Source organism: Aptenodytes forsteri, unplaced genomic scaffold (genome assembly GCF_000699145.1).
Source record: "Aptenodytes forsteri isolate BGI_AS27 unplaced genomic scaffold, ASM69914v1 Scaffold57, whole genome shotgun sequence".
In the NCBI taxonomy this organism is placed as follows: Eukaryota; Metazoa; Chordata; class Aves; order Sphenisciformes; family Spheniscidae; genus Aptenodytes; species Aptenodytes forsteri.
Window position 1 is genome coordinate 701,822 of NW_008796220.1, and position 11,507 is coordinate 713,328.

Genomic DNA, 11,507 nt, shown 5'->3' on the forward strand with positions numbered 1-11,507 from the left:
CAGAGAGAAGGTACAAGCATCTCCACGCTTGGTCTCCAGCAACCATCAACAGTGGATGTTTAAGGAGAGAATATAGGGAATGGGTATTTCCCACACTCCAGTCATAAGCGGTTCAACGACTTCTTGAGACAGAAGTTATATCTGGATTGTCACATTTAATACTCACTGTGGAGCCACCCTCTGCAAATTGCCTCTTGAATCCATGTTCCCTTTGGGACTTGGTGATCGAGCACTTGGTTCTCCCGTTTATTCCGGAAAGGCTACGAATGTATGGCACCCAAAGCTGCAGTCCCAGCAGGCAAACAGTGGCCTGAAGTCATGCAACTTAACGCTGACGTGACTTGAAACACTTTGGATTTCGTTCAAGAAAATGCTGACTTTTGATTTAAGGGGGATGAAAAGAAAATTGAATGATTTAGGCAAAATCCTCTTTTTGCCCCCAAGGATATCTTTTTTTTCTTTGCCGAGATTGCTCTTTCCGTGGACGGAAAATTCCCAACCTGCTTGAGTTGGCAAGCTCTTGTTTTTTTTAGCGAAAGCATATGCTGATGTATGTTTGTATCTTGCTCCAACAAAAAGCTGTGGAGCTGAAGGCAGCGTGCAGTTCCCTTCCCCATTCCAACAGTCCTCATATTGCCAGCGGGGGGGATGGAAAAATGCCAATTACAGTTCAGTCTACAGGAATGACAGCAAAACTACACTACTAAGAAAATAAAATATAATTCTAACTCTTTCACCTGTCCTACAGGGGACTTCACTGTAAACGCAGAAAGATCCCGAAAAGTTGACCTACAGTGCCCATTGCCTGAGAGACGTCAATTGAGAGGAAGGAATAAGCTGCCTTTATTTCAATAAGAGGACTATTAAACTTCAAAAGCAAAGTTTTTAGACTCATTGTACTAAAGATTATCTAATAATTCTGTATGGAAAATGGAATTCTTAAATGCTTTTACCCCTCCCTAGCTCATAACGCGATGCCTTATTGCCCTCAAGCAAAGGCAAGAAATTCTTAGGCTGATTTTTCACTGACACTCTGCATGCTACTGCTGGCTGCTCTGCTCGGTCTTAACAGCTGTGAGAGGCTGGCGAGTCTGTGGGGAAAGGTGCCTGCCTGTTCTTGGACGCATCAAGCGTGCTCCTAGCACTTGATAAATCATTTTGCAGCTGTGGTAATGGCTCTGTTTTGCAGAGGTGGCCATTTTAGAATTCATTTTTAATGCATTTTAACTGTTCTGTCCTGAAGTTTCCCTCCCAGGTCTTCTGCCAAAAGTCATCTTTATTTTAGAGTGAAAGTTTTGAGGTTAATTGAACAGGGCGCTTTGGAGATGAGGGCTTTAATTCCATGAGACCTTGCAGATTTCATAAAATGCACTGATATGTTTTTAGCAGGGTTTTCTCAGGTCAATTCATGCAGTTTACATTCTTCAAGACCAATGAAACCCAGTGGTTCCCTGGACTGTAATGAGCTACACTGAGCAGTTGTACAACTACTCCCAGATCTGTCAAGCCATAGATTTTACAGGGTTTGAGCCCCTGACAGGGAAGCTTTACGTTACGTTATGAAAAGGACTCAGGTTTCATCTGATAAACCCACTATTTATTCCCCAAAGTCTATTTAACAAATGCGCTCAGTAAATAGAGTTGGGAAAGTGGCTTTAACTTGATTACAGGGTTTTCCTCCTCTGCTTTGTTCCCGTGCAGAAAATGACCCTGATGAACGGCACGTCCTCTCAGGCTGTAACTGGCCTTGGCCAACCCTACCTGAGGCCTCTTAGCCAGCTGTGGCAGTGGGAAGAGAGGAGGAAGAAACAATGATGTCAGACTCGTGAACATCTGAGTATTTCAGTGTACCATTTTCTGAGTATTCAGTATTTCAGGGCTGCTATTTGGTGTTTGACAAGTTTCCATCTCTCGGGCAGACAGAGGTGATCTTCCACCCTTCTTGTCCCAGAGTGCCCGCCCTGCTCAGAGCTGTGATTATGGCTTACTCTTCCACCACAGTGTCCAATGCTTGCTTCTGCCGTGCTGCCGAGCCCAACTGCTTCTTACCACAAAAGCGCTGGAGGTGGGATCTTCTCCGTGTGGCAATACTGTGCGTTTCTGCTAATTATAGAGGCTGTCTTGCACCGACTACTGAAACAGTCTGGAGAGACCATGTCTACAGGTGGCCTGTGATGTCATCCTTGCACTCGGATGACATCACTAGCTCTGCTGCTGTAAGATAGTGGATGCCCTTGTCATATCTGTCCGGCTGGCTGTGACAGCGAGGAAGGGACTGGACTGATGCAGAACCTTTCCCGCTCAATAAATGTAGACTGTAATTATAAAGGAGTGTATTCATTGCCCTATTCATCTGATAGCTGTGCGTTTGCTGGGGAAAAGCATTTATCAAGAAATTCTGTAATCCATCAGCACTCCAAGGAGAGTAAACCACCAGGTAGACCACGGTAGACCACTCCTTTTGCATCAGATGACCGCTTCCCATTCTCTTGGTTTGTGAGCTTCTTGGGAAGATGCATCACTGCACTGACAGTGAACCTAAGTTGTAAAAACCGTGGCACAAAGATGTTTTTCCAAAACCTTCTGGTTTGCCTTTTGTGGCTTGCAAACATTCTCTTCCTCAGCATCAAGGGATCCATCCATACACAAAGGATGCTAGATGGCCTGCTTTCTGTTTAGCTGAGCGTCCCAACAACTGCAGTGGCTGCCTCAGAATGGTGCAGCAGATGCTGCCAGCCTCAGATGGACACTGTTTGGATTGGAAAGTTATCAGAGAATTAGTATTGTTGGGTGGGTGAAAGGAAAAGGTATTTCTGTGACTACGGAGTATCTTCTCTAAGGGAAAACTCAAGGCTTTTCTCCCTTACTGTAACTAAGTAAAGGATTAAGCCCGACTTCCTTTCCATTAAAGTCTCCCCTTCCTCTGGAGCTTGAAACCTTGCTGTGTTTTCACATATTCACTAGCTCAGGTACACACTGAACAGCCCAGCTATTCAGTGGAATATCTGGAAGGCCAGATCCAGATGAACCTTGATAGAGGAGGACAATTAAATTCATTGCATTAATGACCACTGTCCTTTGTGGTGTGTGATACACTTGGTCTGAGGCTTTGTCTGGTTTTCATGTCTCACAGGGAACATTCCTTAAACCTTACTGTATTGCAACATCTGCTCACCTCAAAGACCTGTATGAGCTTGTTTTCATACCAGGTTCTGTGCTGTTTAGAAGGATACAGACTTTTAGGAAAGCAGGCCATGATTTACTGGACAGAGAAAACATAGTCTGAACAAACTGTCTTCTACTGGCCTGAGAGCTGTCTGGAACGCTGCTCCTGCTTAGACTGGAAACTCGTCCTTGTCATTAGCTGCACTAATTACGCATCTTGTTTCCATAGCCTACTTAAATGAGTCCTTGTGTGGAGACCTGTGCTGTCAAGGCCAGAAAGGAAGAAAGACGGATGCTGTGTGCACCCCAAGCACTGTTAGAGTGGACCTAGTTCTGCAAAAACAACTGCTGAGGGTATAGAATGTTTCCCTTCTGCCTTTGTTTTTGGCTGTGGTTACTCACGTTTGTTACAGGATGAATGTATTTGGCCTTCACAGAAGCTGTGAAGGGCAGGGAGATTGGTTGGGGCTTACGTGTGTCTGTTCTGAGCCTTCCATGTGACGTTCTCAGTGTGCTACAGGAGCTCTGCCGGAAAACCGGGAAAGTCAGCAAAAGGGAAGCGAGAGTCACTTTGAACTAGAGCACCTCCCTGCCCCTTGTGAGCTCTGCGTATCCACTCTGAGGTGTGGAAACCCTGCTTAAGGGTAAGCATCAACTTGCTGTGGATTTCTTAGCAACGTTACGGCCTCTGTACAGGCAAGTGTTCATGAAGGGTATGACTTAGGGCCTGATTTTTCCCTGCCTGGCTCGTTACCTACACATGCAAATATATTTCAAATCATTATTGTTATATTTGGGATGTAGCCTTCATCCATTTTGTTTGCTTAGATGTGAAGCTGCAAGACAGTGGGTAAATGGGCGCGTATAGGAAAGTCTTCAGGGAACAAATTTTTGTTTCCTTCCCCAAAATAACAAACATATGTCTTTCCGAGATCTAGGAATTCCTACTAGCTGGTTGCAGTGCAGGTCAGGGCTTCTTGAGGACTGTGTAACCTTCAAAACTTGGATCAGTGGCCTTTTTGGTAGAGTCTCAAGATAAAAACCTGTTCCCTCGTTATTTTGTATGTTTCTTGGATATTAAATAAATCACAAACACTGTTCCCTCGTTATTTTGTTTCTTGGATATTAAATAAATCACAAACAATTCTATGGGTGACATCAGAACTGGAGGATTGCTCTATATGCAAACAGAGTTATACTGCAAAGGCTTCAGAGCTGCAGAAGTAGCAAGCACGGGGAGAGATTCAGGCCCTAAATCTGAAAGGAGGAGGTTGTTAAGCCTCTCCCTTTGCCCTGCGACACGATCCACTAAATGTACGTGTTTGCTGATGGGGCATACCTAACCTGCTCTTAAATCTCTTAGCAACAGAAACTCTGCTCCCTCCCCAGGTGATCTTTTCCAGGACTTTCCTTACCCCTAAAAGTTTGTCCTAATGAGTAATCTTGCTGCTATTTGAGTACGCAGCTTCGAAACCAATATATTTTGGGGTTTTTTTTGTTGTGGTGGTGGTGCTTTCCACTGTAAGATTGGCCCCTTGTCTCCTCCAACCACTTCTGCTCTTCACAGAACCGTCTCTGTTCCCTTCTCCTTTCCCATTTTTTTGGTAATTCTTGTCGCTATGGACTGTCATTAATTGTGTCTTATCTCTCTTGTAAAACCCTTCACCATGAGGGTGGAAATTAGCATCGTGGATATAAAAGAAACCAGATAAAATATCTGCCATCAGTGCATCAGCAGTATTCATGTGTCTCACGTTGCGGTGGACAAATGACGGTCCCTAAGGGGAGCTGCCCTTGCAGGATTACTATCCTGTGTTCACAAAATGTTGATTATAAGAAGGCAGCAACACAAAAGCATCTAGGGAAGGACTGAAGGCTTTATCCTGGTACGTTACTGTGCAGGATGCCGTACGCTCCGCCTTACACAGAGAAATGTGACTGCAGCCACTGCAGTCTAAGATGTATGCACACAGTGCTGGAGTAAAACCTGCTGCAGAAAATCCCGCTTTCTCTGACCGGCCTGCCTGAAGAAAATGTTACCTTTCAGGCCATGATCTTACACAGTGTTGAACAGCCAGGCTGAAAGATACTATCAGCAGAAGTATGCTTCCTTCTTGGCCTACCTGAAGGGCTAACACCTGTGTTTTCACTTTGCAGGAGGTCACAAGAACTGGAACGATGCCACGTGAATGATCTTAAAACCAGTGCATCCACGGTTCACACAGTGCTTCACCTCACTTAAAAAAAAAAAAAAAAAAAGGCAAATCTAATTGAAAGAAACAGCATCAAGCTCTTTCTTTTAATTAAAAAGAATGACTTCTAAATAAAACCTTCCCTGTCTATTCCCCTCTAAGGAAATGGCAATCCAGCGCGATGCACATGTTTGGGTGCAAAAGCAATGCCAGTCACTCACAGAAGGAAGATTACAACTGACTTTGATCAGTCCGAGGTTCTCCCTTGCCTGCCAACACAGTGTGACACCTTCCTGTGCCCAAGCATAGCCTGTGTCAGATCTGTTGGGAATAATGAACATCAGGCTTAAACCAGTTCAGCGCCACAGGGAGAAGATGTTTCTTCTCTTCCCATTCTGTGTGGCTGACCTGCCACCAAAGTGAAGTTCAGCCTCCCTCCTTGGCGACTCTTTGGACACAACAGGAACTTGTATCTAGAATTGACAATTTACTCATTAGTGCTGGCTGCTATGGTCTGAGGGACGTAAGACCGTATAAAGTCAAGGCAAAAGTCCACTTTCTTATTAACCTGTCTCTTAACAGTGGGCAGTGGCAAAAGCTTGTAGAAAAAACGTAAGAATACAACCTGGCATACAGTGATCTTACACTACTACGTGCCTCTGGTGATCATATCGTATCTTGTTATGTTCTCCAGTTCACATGGGTCCTCCGAGCCAACCTCCCAGCACTGCCTTCATATCAATATGATCCCATGCAGTGCTATCCCCAGCAACACATTTTCTATGAAAATTTTTAGGAGAAATAAAATGAATCAGGCTGTACCACTTTGTCCTTGTGTGGAGACTCTGTAACTTCCCTCCCCTGACATCCGAGTTGTTTTTTCTTTTTCTCCCAAAGATGCATGTTATAGTCCTTCCCCTGACATCCGAGTTGGTTTTTCTCCCAAAGATGCATGTTATAGTCCTAAACTGCTGCATGCACTGCCTCTTATGGGAATTGCATATACTCGTCTGAGGGCAGAAGTGGGGTCCAAATCACTATTCATCAGTAAATATGGCAGAGCACCTACCATTCTCAGTGCCTCTATAGGTTTACCCAAGTGAATGATCTGGTCGTGGAAGAATCTGCTAGCATCTTAATTGCGTGACCTGGATTCAGTTTCTTGCTGAAAAGCTATAGCTTGTTCTCCCTGCTTCCCCTGAGCCTTGCCTGGTTCAGTCCACGCGCTCAAGGTCTGTTCTGCACCATCCACACTCCTGGTCAGGACTGCAGCTCATTACAGATACGACTGGCTCTCCTAGGCTGTATCACCGGGTCTTTGACTGCCCCGACATCGGAGAGAGAGGGCTGTAGTACCTAACTGATCTTTCAGTTGTGAATCGTCACCTTTGCATTTCAAACTTCCTCCGCTGCCTTTCCATCCTTCCAGCGGCTCTTCTGCATGAACAGCTGCTAAGAGTTATTCTCCCTTCGTTAGACTGTTCCCACTCTTACTGAGGTCACCGGCTCAGTGGCAGGGTAGGACCCGTTAGGTTCTACAGCGTTTCTGAGCAAGGTTGTGCTTCCTAAAAGAACAATACAAGGAGATGGCTCCCCCTTCCCATCAAGGCCGGCGTCTCATGTATATGCAAAGTCCTAATTGGCTTCACTAACTGAGGCCTCAGCCCAGCAGAATGAGTCACTGGTTGGTCTTAGGTGCAGAAACCAATGTAGGGGGGACTTTGTTCACTCAAGAGGATCTTCGTTGGAACAGGGACTGTAGGGATCGTTGTGTTTGTGCTATCTGCACAGCCTGACAGTTATGACACCGCGCTTCAAAACCGGAGATACACCCTATCAGTACACACACTCACATTCACAGCCCCAGCTGACAGCTGTTCAACAAACTCCTGTGCAGCTTCTAGCGTATCACGAGAGCAAGTCTGCTGGCTGATTTTGTGCAGGACATGGGCATAGCTATTCCAGGAAGAAGAGTCATACAATCAACATAGTTACTCTTCTAAGTAGGAGACCGTGTAGAGAATAAAGTTAGTGGAGCTGCATGTCCACAGCAAGGATCCCGCTGTTAGACGCTGGGGTAAGGTTAACACTCAGATACTGTTAGATTCTACAAGCGAAAACTAAAACAGTCTTAGAAAGGGAATTCACTTGATATCAGGTATATTGAGCTGGGATAGGATGGCACTTTCCATTGGAGACATTTCTTTTTATGCTGTTTTGGAACACGACTGGTAGATTTCTATACAGGACAAGAGTGCAAGTCTGAATGCTTCATGGGTTATTAACCTAGGTTCAGTGTTTTTGGATCTCAACCACAGAAATGTGTCCTGTGAGCTGACAAGCCTTCTGAAGAAAATGCAGTCCTACATCTTCCCTTCCCATGTCCTCCAAAGCTACGTGTGCTGAGGTTTTGGAGCTGTGCTTCTTGCTTACAAATTCTGCCTCTTCATTTTCCTTTCTGGGGAAATGATCTTCATTTGAAGCACCCGTGTAGGTATTTCACATCAACAACAGAGAAAGCAACTTCTACAAATCCTTTTCTTACCCCCAAATGCATCACTGTAACGTGGGCTCTGGGGTGTCAGATGCCTTCCAAGTCAGTCCCGCGTAGATAGCCATCCGTGTGCAAGGCCTCTGGACTGTCTCCCTTGTCTCAGGTTACAGTTCGCATCATGCGATGCTGACCTCCTTTGCACTTTTGCACCGGTGTTTCTTCTTGCCCCATGAATGGGAGGTGCGCAGGTAGCTGGAGCAAAGGGCTCCCTTGGGGCTAAAAGGAGGGCCCAGAAGGCCCCCCCGTGAGTGCTCGCTGGCCTGGGATTGCACAAAGGAGGTGTGTTACCCGAGACACCAGGATCCCTGCTGGTGCCTCTCCAACTGGTAGCCTAACAGGAAAGCCATGGAGTGAAGCCCGCGGTGAACCCTCCTGGGAAGGCTGCTAAGTCTCCAGTGAGAAGTGACTGCACGCAGCAGCCAGCTCATACAGTCATCTGGGACCTCTGTACGCTAGTTCTGCCCATTTTGTCCAATGCTCTCCTACACTCAGTCTCTCCATAGCTTCTCTGCACTCCTTTACCTGCCTCAGTGCTGAATCTCCTTCTCTTCTGTTTCTCAGCCCATCACGTGCTATTTGTTGCTCCCATCTGTTGTACCTCTCCTCCCCAGCCCGCCTCTGCCTGGTTGACTTAGAGCGCACGTCCTGAACTGTCTGTTCTTGTTTGCAGACAGCCCACTGAAGGGCAATCCCATCTGTTGGGGCTGATACGCAGACACTCCCCAAATCGATGTGATAATACCGTTAACGCTGTATGGAGGCAGCGAGGACAACATCGCATGTTTCTTGGGGGGTACTGGCGGAACATCCTTCCAGAGAGGGGCCTTGCTTGGCCAAACTGCAGAAGCCCAGTAACATGACATGGTTCGATGCAGTCCAGGCACTCCAGACTTCCTAGACAACTGGTAAAGCTGCGTGTAGCAGGAAGTTTTTAATGAGCAACCAGGAGGGATTAGCAAGCCTGGAGCAGTTTGTGCAAAGTATTTGGACTTAAATCTGATCCCGTGTCACACTTTCTAAAACTCTTAGCAGCATTCTGGTGTGCTAGGTTTTTGCAGCCTAGGAAGCAGGGCTCGATACGGGAATCCCACTCCTAAATCAAGGTTCTCCTGCTGTTTCTGGCTGAGGGAGTAGGTGACTTCTGACAGCATAAGGTGCTGCCGGCAGGGGAAGCTTGTGTGTTGTTCCCCTTCTCAGGGGAATATTGTGACTATGTGGATCAGGAGGATGTCCTCTGAAGGACAAAGAGGAGAAGCTGCTGTCAAACAGGACACTGTGTTTGACGGATCCTTGATTTGATGGAGCCTGGCAAAACAGGGGATGCAGTCAGCAATGCCTGCTTTTAGACAGAAGTTGATTGAATCCTCCTTTCCCTGAACCGATCCTCACAAGTCTTCTCATTTCCAGCAGCAGCTGTACAAAGAGCTTCCACAGCTCCAGACCCTTCTCCTCCTTTCTTCTGCTGAGCTGTACTTCTAGCAAACAACGTAACTACTTAATGGTTGGACTTGATGGTCTTAAAGGTCTTTTCCAACCTAAACGATTCTATGATTCTACTTTTTTTTTCCCTTATTCCAAACACTTCTTTCACAACCATTAACAACATTAACTCCCCAAGCAATCTTGAAGAACAAAGGCTTTGAGGTAAGATTAGCTTGCCACAGAGATGTGTATAAGACTTTTTTTTCCCCTTCCCTCCTGCTGATGAATTTCACCCCTTGGCAGGCAGGTTGGGGATTGTTATATAACAGCTTAGCTACATTTAATTAGAGGGCACAAAATTATATATGAAGCAGGCGTATTATCCATACTACAAGCTTACCCGAGTTTGAAAAGCATATAGGCGAGTTTGTGGAGGAGAAAAACATTAATGACGAGTGACTGTAAATACACTGAACGTGAAGATACCATGTCTGGTTCAGAACGCCCTTCAGCTGCAGATCACAGAGGTCTGTGAGAGTACTGGGGGGAAAGAGCTGCTGTTAGAGACCAAAAAAAAACGGACCAGGATGATCTTTGCTTGGTTTGCTGTGATTGCTTTTATGTTCTTAGTTCAGTTCACCGAGTGATGAGCAATACCTGCCTAACCGCAGCAAGGAGCAGATGAGGACCTCACAGAGCTTTGCAAACTAACCGCTATCTATAAAAACGCTGTTTTTCAAGGCCGTTTTATTATAAGCAGAATATTGAGGCATAAGGAAGCTAAGTGCAGTAATCACATTTGTTACGTGTGGGTCCTTTCTGTTGCCTGGACCCACCTGATTGTTATTCATACAACGGAGTCTTTTTTGTGTGGTGTTGAGCTTATCAGTTTCTGTTTTAAAAATGATTAGTGCTTGCGTCATGTTTACCCTCACTCTCAGCAGTACTTACTTTCTGTGTTTGAAGGTGTTCCTGAAGGCAACCCAACCTCTTCCTTTGACCTGGATTTCACATTTAAACCTATCTTTTTGAAACGTTACCTATCTTTTCTGAAGTCTGTTGTATTTCACAGTGTTTTGCAGATTACAGTCTTTCCACCTTGTCTAATTTCTGCCCATAAACAGGTCTTAAACTGTTCACGGTGGGGAAGAGGGGAGGTAAAACACCTTCCAGCTTTTGCTTTTTCGTCTTCCTCCATGTAGAAAGGCAAATGTCTAATACTTTATTTATTCCTGAAGTCTTGCCATCAGTGTTCTGCCATTAATTACCACAGAAGATAGTTACCACGGTCTTAGAGGACCTTCCCCTTCTATCTTCTTCATGATGGAGCTCCTGATTTTTTTTTTTTTTTTTTGAATAATCAAAAGCCTTTCTGGCATTTTAACTCTGATAAATGAACCTGCTCTTGAACCTCTGTATGGATTCCTTCTTGGAGGTAGAAGAATTTTCCATCTGCATGCTGATCTTCCAACAGTCTCATTCCCAAATCCTGCAGAACTCACCGATTTGCCACACTCTCCTCAACAGCTGTTCCATCGAAAGGTTTTCTTTGGCAAAATATGCAGGTTGCTGGTCCTTCCTCTCACCCGGAGGGATCATCAACACCAGCACTCATCCTGCTCAAGGAGTTGAGCAACGGGACACCCAATCCCCAAGAGAAGTTTCTTCACCGTATCTTGAACTAGTCCTACCCTTTTCGCAGCCAGCCAGGCTTTGTGACATTCTGACCTCGCAGCCCGACACGGAGGACGCTTTGCAGTTAGAAATACTATTTTCGGTGGCATTTGTGAAGGGGCCACCACGTCTCCCCCTTGCCTCAGACCTTCGTGCTGGTGCACGTCCCGAACGCCTCTTTGCAAACCTGGCCTCAGCCAGCGCCATGTTGTCATACCGTAGCTTGGCCAGTGGCTGCTGACCTCACGTCTTGGGGGACCTCGTGTGTTTGCGCTTCCCCAGTGTCCCCTTGGTGCCACCGAGGCCCGGGGGGCTCCATCCATCGCGCCCCGCTGGGCCCAGGCCTGCGGGAGGGCCGCCCCCCTCACCGGAAGCGACGCGCCTCACAGAGCATGACATCACGCCTGCGTGGCGTCGCTCTAACGTCACATCACTTCCCCCCCTCCTCCGCTCTCCAATCTCCGCCCCGGCAGGCGGTGACGTCTGGCTTCAGCCCCGCC